Genomic DNA, 7,670 nt, shown 5'->3' with positions numbered 1-7,670 from the left:
ATATATATATATATATATATATATGGAAAATATCATCGTCTAGGTCTCAAGATCACATTGCTTTCTGTAATCAGATTGAAAAAAAAATTATAAAATTATAAAATTATAAAATTGTTCAAAAAATTATAAAATTTTAAGTGTCTGTTAAATATTTTCCTTAAAAACAATATTAACATCATTATTTATTCCTTTAGCAACGATTCATTCTTCATACTCATATTTCTTATAATTCATATATCTCATTCCATCTTAACAAGAGACGAGTTTTTTGCCGAAAAATTTATGGTACTTCACTATTGAGAAAACAATTTATGATTCTAGACTGCATACTCTATTAAAATTATTCATTCAATATTTATAAAATGAAATTTTAAAAAGATTTTTTTTTTTTAAATAGTAAACCATCGTAAATCTGGTTTGGCATACTCGTGACATACAATTTACGACATAATCAGTAGCGTGTTGGGATATATAAATAAATACGCGTTAACATCTTTTGAACGATTCGTATTTAATTTCTTTTTCGGACATGATAATGATTGCGAATACAAAATTTACATAAAATTTATATTTAGAACTATCTTAATCTATTTATGTTAAATGATCACATGAATATTTGCTATGATAAACTCTATATAATATTTACAAGATATGAATTAGTATTCTAATGGAAAATTAATCAATTGTTATACGAGTATTCGCCAAAGGACAAACATGCTAAAAACATTTTAACATTTGAAACTTGAGTAATTTCATCTGAATCAAGATATATTTTTCAATTCTGCTCAATCACCACTTGATTAATAAAAGATTATCATGATTGATAATCCGAATGATTGATGAATGCCTAATTTTATATTATGCGAAATGTCGAGTTTTCATTTGTTCTTGAATTTACTCTACACAAATATTCATTATGTCAATACTTTCAGAAAATATATAAATATAAACAAGCAAGTAGATTTTATGTAATGCACATAAAACTTTCTTTATTAGGAAAGGAATTTTAAATTCGTAGTCTAATCCATATGTATAGAAAGTCTGCGCAGAAATTACACAGAAAATCAGGAGGTGCAGCGCAATAATAATATTGTAATGTTAAGTGCATGGATACATGCATCGAATGTTCTTTCGACTAAGGTGCATATATGCATATGAAGAAGCTGATGTTGGTGACTGTTAATATATTTTTTAAAAATGAATGTACTGCATTAGTGCGATTACAATTGCGATATACGATATATCTATAAAAGAGCTGAGTCTTTTACAATATCATAGCAAGTAATCTGTTCGACAGTCTGAACACGATGTGTTCACAAGCTATTTAATTGTATCCAGCGGTCAGACTATGTACTCACTTTCTTCTCGTGTGAAATTTTCTTTATAAGTGAGAATCGTGCTCTCAGAAAATTTCTTCTTAATTCAATTGGAGGATATTTTCAGTAGGGCATGCTAACAACCAATAACATCGCGGTTAGTACTCAGTTTGCAATATCCTCAATTAGAAGAAAATTCCTTGAATTGAGTTAGTAATTTATATATACAGATATACATAAGTAGAAATATATAAATAAGTAGAAATCAGTGTATGTCTCTTATAGATTTCCTCGTACTAGAATGATATTAGTTATCGTTGAGTCAACTATGTTTGGAATATGTCATTCTTAGAATAGATCCAGCCAGATTGAAATATGTCAAAAATATATGCTGAATATTTATAAGTATCGATTTGTAAGTATAAATTTTCAAAAACGATAATCCTCTAACATTTATTGATATAACTCTATTTAGGCTTAAAAAAAATCTGCGAGCAATAATAACCAAAAGAGTTTTTTATATGAGGAATTTTCTCCGGACTCTTCACAAATCTCGCGAACAATAAATACTCACACACATAGATTATTATGTATATTAGGTAGATTCAATAGTCTTTAAATTACATGTATACTTATTATAATTAAGTATTAATTAAGTATTAAGTATAATACTTCATTTGTCAACAGATTCAAATTACTTGTTTTTCTAATATTATTCAAAAATGCATATGTAATGCATATGTAATGATCTAACAATGCATAGCAATCTCTGTATTTAACTATATTTTATAAAGAGTTCCACAAAGGAAATATTATATAAACGTATCAATATTATTCATTTGTTGATAAGATATTTCGTCTATTCTGATCAATTTGCTGTTATCTAAGAATAGATTTAAAAAAATTAATTAATATTTTAAAATTTACAACTACAAAAATATACGTACTTGATGAAGAATGTCTCTGCATTCGCGTATTCTATCGAAGTTTTTATATTCAATTATAATTGAATATTGTATCCTTTAATATATAGGAAATTTCATGAATGAAATTATGGCAATAGATGCAATCGAAATAACTTTGAATATAATGAGTATCATAAGAACAGATTAAAATCTTTATGTTACAAACGATACATAATTTTCATCGTTTGCGTTTCAGATTTATCTTTCATGATTGTATCCATGAAAAGAATATTACTCGGCATCTTAATACGAGCCTGGTCATCAAAAAATATTTCCGTTTAAATAGACTTGTGATTTACAAAAGTCTTTTATTAAATCAGCAGAATTATTCTTTGACATCATTTACAGTTAAAAAAAAAAAATTCTATTGAATTTCTGATTGTTAGTTCTAACCTGTTCCTGGAGTTATGATATATAGTAATAAAATTAATTTATTATAAAGTTCATATATTAATAAAGATTTTACATTTATCACTAAATTCACAATATTCTAAAATTCGATATTTTGAAATTATAAATTCGGAAGATTTTAAGATGTAAAAAGTTCTAAGGTTACAAAAGTTTTTTGAAAGGATTTTGGTATTGAGAAGATTCCGAAAGTTCCAAAAGTTTAAAAAATTCTGAGAGTTAAAAAGATTCTAAAAATTCTAAAGTTCAAAAAATTCTCTCAAAACGAATAATATTTACCTCCTAATTGAATGACACTCTCAATCCAAGGAAATTCCTAGAATGAGATTGAAGAATCCATTAAATCCGCTGTTTTAAGGAAATTGAGAAGTGTTTGTAATTCTCAAGAATGATGCTGATTGTTGAGACTGGTATAATTGGAAAATGTCGTCTCAAATCCTAAAACCACGAATACTTCAGCCAATTGTTTCTAACAAATATACAAAGGAAAAGATCGTCCAAATTCTTCTTTCAAAAACGGCATTGTTTTCATAGCATCACTCTGCTATCCATTCAATATCTAAATATCGACACAATGAAGAATAATTTATAATATTATTCACATTACTTATATGCTTTGTTATTAACCCATTCTTTATTGAATCCTTTTATTATTTGATTATATAAAAAAAATTATATTGATCTCTGTACTGTACAAGAATTCTCTAAATAATAGTCTATCCAAAAAAAAATGTTCGTGTTTTAAACTTGTGTTTTTTGCCCATGTTTCTTGCATTTCTTTGCAAAAAACAAAGATCATTTTCGAAGAATATTCATAACTTTTTTATATTGAAATAAAATTAAAAAAAGAAATAAAAGAAAATGATATAATTTAAATTCTTCAAAAATATACTTTAAAGAATTTAAAAATTAAAAAAATAAAAGTTAAAAAAATTGAATCCTAGTTAAAGAAAAATTATAAGTCCAAACAACTGATTAAATTTTCACAACATTCAAAATAATAATTTTGACAAATATACTATTGAAAAATCAGAGATGGCTCTTTTTTTGTTAACATTTGTCAAAAACTTGTTGTATATAATTATCAACCAATTTCAATAATTTTTTGATAGATTATTAAAGACATAATATTAAATAATATATATGTAAGTAATATACATGCAGTTTGAATCATAGTTTTCGAAATATTTTTAAAGATTATTTAATCAATGAAATAATAAAACCGAAAGTAAAATAAATAATCCTGAATTAAACTATCCACTAAACTGATCCAATTCATCAATTTCTTAGAAAATTCATTTGAAATTAAAAACATAATTGAAAACACAATTAGCTTTGAAATATACGCATATTACAACATTAATAAAAAAATGCTATCTGAATCCTTTTCTTAAAGAACGCAGTATCAAAAACAGAATTCACAGAACAATTAAAAAACTCAAGAATAGTATAAATTTTAATAATTCATCATCGATATCAAACATTAACATTACTTTGTCTTCTTCTCCTATATCGACCGACTACGAGTCAAACATTAATCTTAATGATTTTATTATTATATATCTATTATCATAAACAAATTAATATTAATATTAATAAATATTAATAAATATTAATATTATATTAATAAATAAATAAACATCAATATGTCAAACTATTTTATAATGGAATCTAAATGATTTTTTTCCTTGACTGGTCTCATTTCAAATACTAATTAGTAAATATCAATCAGATATAATTTGTTTATAAGAAATTTCAAAACAAACAATACAAATAAAAAACTACAATGTTTTTGTTACTAACAGAAATTCGCAAAATGCTAATAGAGAAATAGCTATACTGATTAAAAATAGCTAACAAACTTCAAATAAATACTAACATGGAAAGTATAACAACGAAAGTGCGGATCTAATATAGTTATGTAATAGTTAGTATTTAAACGAATCTGATATAAAGCTGATTGATAAGTTATCGAAATTTTTTATTATTAGAAGACTTTAATAGTTACAAGCCTTTGTAGAGTTCAAGTCAACTTGACACAAGAGAAAAAATATGGGAAAAAATTATATTTAATTATAACATAATCTTATGAACGATACTAAACAATACACTTTAGTGTTTCCAATAGATCATTACAATAGATCTAACTCAAATATTGCCTATAAATATGAAATTAATGCACTCCCGGATTTATATGACAGTGACCACTAAAATACAAACCAACCAAAACAACAATTAGGATGAATTTGTATATTGGAAATTTGAATTGGAATAAATACCGACGATTAATTGATTTAAAACTACTATAAAATAATCTTAACATATACATAACAATATAACACAAATCTAATTGATAATTTAATTGAAGAATTTATCTCCATTTTAAAACAATCAGCTAATTTGTTAATACATTTATCATTTCTAAAATAATCCGAACTAACAAAAATGCACTTCACATATTTTAATGGAATGATGAATGTAAAATTAATTACAATTAAAGAGATTAATTACAATTAAGAGACTAAGAACCTTTAACAAACATAAAAAATATAGAACCTCTAATTATATTTAAAAAATATATCATACAAAATCTAATTATATTTAAAAAATATAGAATAATAGCAATAATAGCAAACTTCTAATTTACTAGCTGAAATATTTACTAATAATTCCAGCGATTCAAGTTATTGAATTTAATACACAAAAAATTCTATAAGAAATTTAAATAATTTGCTGAATTTGTTAACAAGACCAAAGTTCAAATTTTCTACACTAAAACAAAATTTATCTTTTGTAGACAATATAATCGATCAAAAATTAAATTTCATCTAGGAAATTCTGAGCTGAAAAGAAGTTAATTTGCTCAAAATTTTAGGATCAACTTTTGACAACAAATTTTCACAGCAGACACATATTTCAACGTTTAAGAAAGCAATTCTTAACATTCTTAAAATAAGAGCAGTAAATTCTTGAAGAACAGATAAGCAAACTTTAAACAAATCAATCATTAGGTTCACATTAAAATACAGTTCAGTCATTTATAGATCAACAAACAATATTGTACTAAATATATTGGATTCTATTCATAATGCAGTATTAAAAATAATTTCTGAAGCATTTAAAACCAGTCCTATATAAGAATATCTATATAATCTATATAAATCTATAAAAATAATATTAAAAGAAACAACTGAAGAATTCAATTCTACACTTTAGAAGAAAGCTTCTCAATGTAATTCAAACAACTAAAATCTCAAATATACTTAATAATCGACATATTTAAATATTTTTTTTTTAACGATTCATTAACAAATATAGAATGTCAGATTGAAATGTCAGAAATCTCCGAAATCTTTTTATTACAAAATCTACAAATACCAAGAAGAACTACAACTAAAAATTTCTTCCTCCAGCTTACTCATAAGAAAATTACTCATAATTCCTCCTTGAAAGTTACATCATATTGAAAAAGACTTGATGTTAACAAATGATATCTAAAAAACGATATATCGCTAGAATTCCGAATAGTATAATAGCGGAAATTAAATATTCTTGATACACATTTATTCTTGAACATCGAGATTACAAATAAATCATAAATAATCATAACAAATAATCATAAAATATATAAATGGATCAAAAACAAACGTAGACACAGGTTATGTAGTATATTCCACAGATTTCCAAACAATACATCAGTCTATATTGTTGAACTAACTGCTATTTATCAAGCTTTTGAAATTGTCTACGAGTTTATCAAAAGTTTATCAAAAACCATAATATTCACTTATTCCAAAAGTGCAACAATAACTATCAAAAATTCAGACTTAAATAACGAAATTATAATTCAAATCTTCGAGATTCACAAAAAAATCATTGGAAAAAATAACATAATCAAACTCAATTCGATTCGGTTCATATAAAAATAATTGGCAATGATAAAGCAGATAAAGCGACTAAAAACGTGGATTAATTCCCACATCATAATAAATGAATACAAATTACATTTGGATGATCTAATAAGGAAATAAAAAACAGACTAAACTTCTAATGGAAGATAAATGAAAATAAAAGGCTTCTAGCTACATCGAAGGTATTTCCGATAAGTTCTTCATCATCATCATCAAGAGAATCAAAAGATAACTTTCGTATTGAAAAATAGCCATCTCCAAAATAAAAATTTCTAAGCATTCTAAAGTCATACACTCCTACAGACTAACAAAAAAGTCAACTTCTCAATATGAAGAATGTAATTCTATAATATCCATTGAACATTTAAATCCTCCACTGTATCAAATACATACATTTTTTCTGTAATAAGTACAAACTCAAAAACAACTTAAAAGACAAGAAAATGGCACTTAATTGCCTTTATTAAGGATACTAAACTGATAAAATAATATAATCATTTCCTATTTACTGTATGATAATAACTTCTAAAAGTTGATGCGACATAAAATCCAAAATTAAAAAAAAAAAAGGATTACTTGAATATGTCTAAATTTTATATAGAATTACATATCTGAGTATAAATTACATATTACATAAAATTTTCTATATGTATAATTGAAGAGTATTTATACTATCAATTTTAAATAATTGATATTTACTTATAATATAAAATTTCAAAATTTTTAGAAATATTTTTTAAAATATCAAACTTTTAAATTGATATAAATTTTATTGCAAAAGAACATTTTATTATAATAGAAATATAATTTTATATAAATGATAACAAATCTATAATAAAATAATCTAGAATAAAATCAATTTTTATTTATAGAGATATAATAAAAATATTATATAATATTATATATTATTATATTATTATTATATAAATATTAATAAAATTAAATATTTTTAACTAATATTTCATTTTTTATATTTTTTCCTTTACATTTTATAATACTTTTGATGATCGAGTATATTATGAATTTTTTTGTGCATTCTAAATATAACTTTAAATATTTTTAATTTTTTT

This window comes from Apis dorsata, unplaced genomic scaffold (assembly GCF_000469605.1).
Source record: "Apis dorsata unplaced genomic scaffold, Apis dorsata 1.3 scaffold_934, whole genome shotgun sequence".
Taxonomy (NCBI): Eukaryota; Metazoa; Arthropoda; class Insecta; order Hymenoptera; family Apidae; genus Apis; species Apis dorsata.
Note: the sequence above shows the minus strand (reverse complement) of the source record.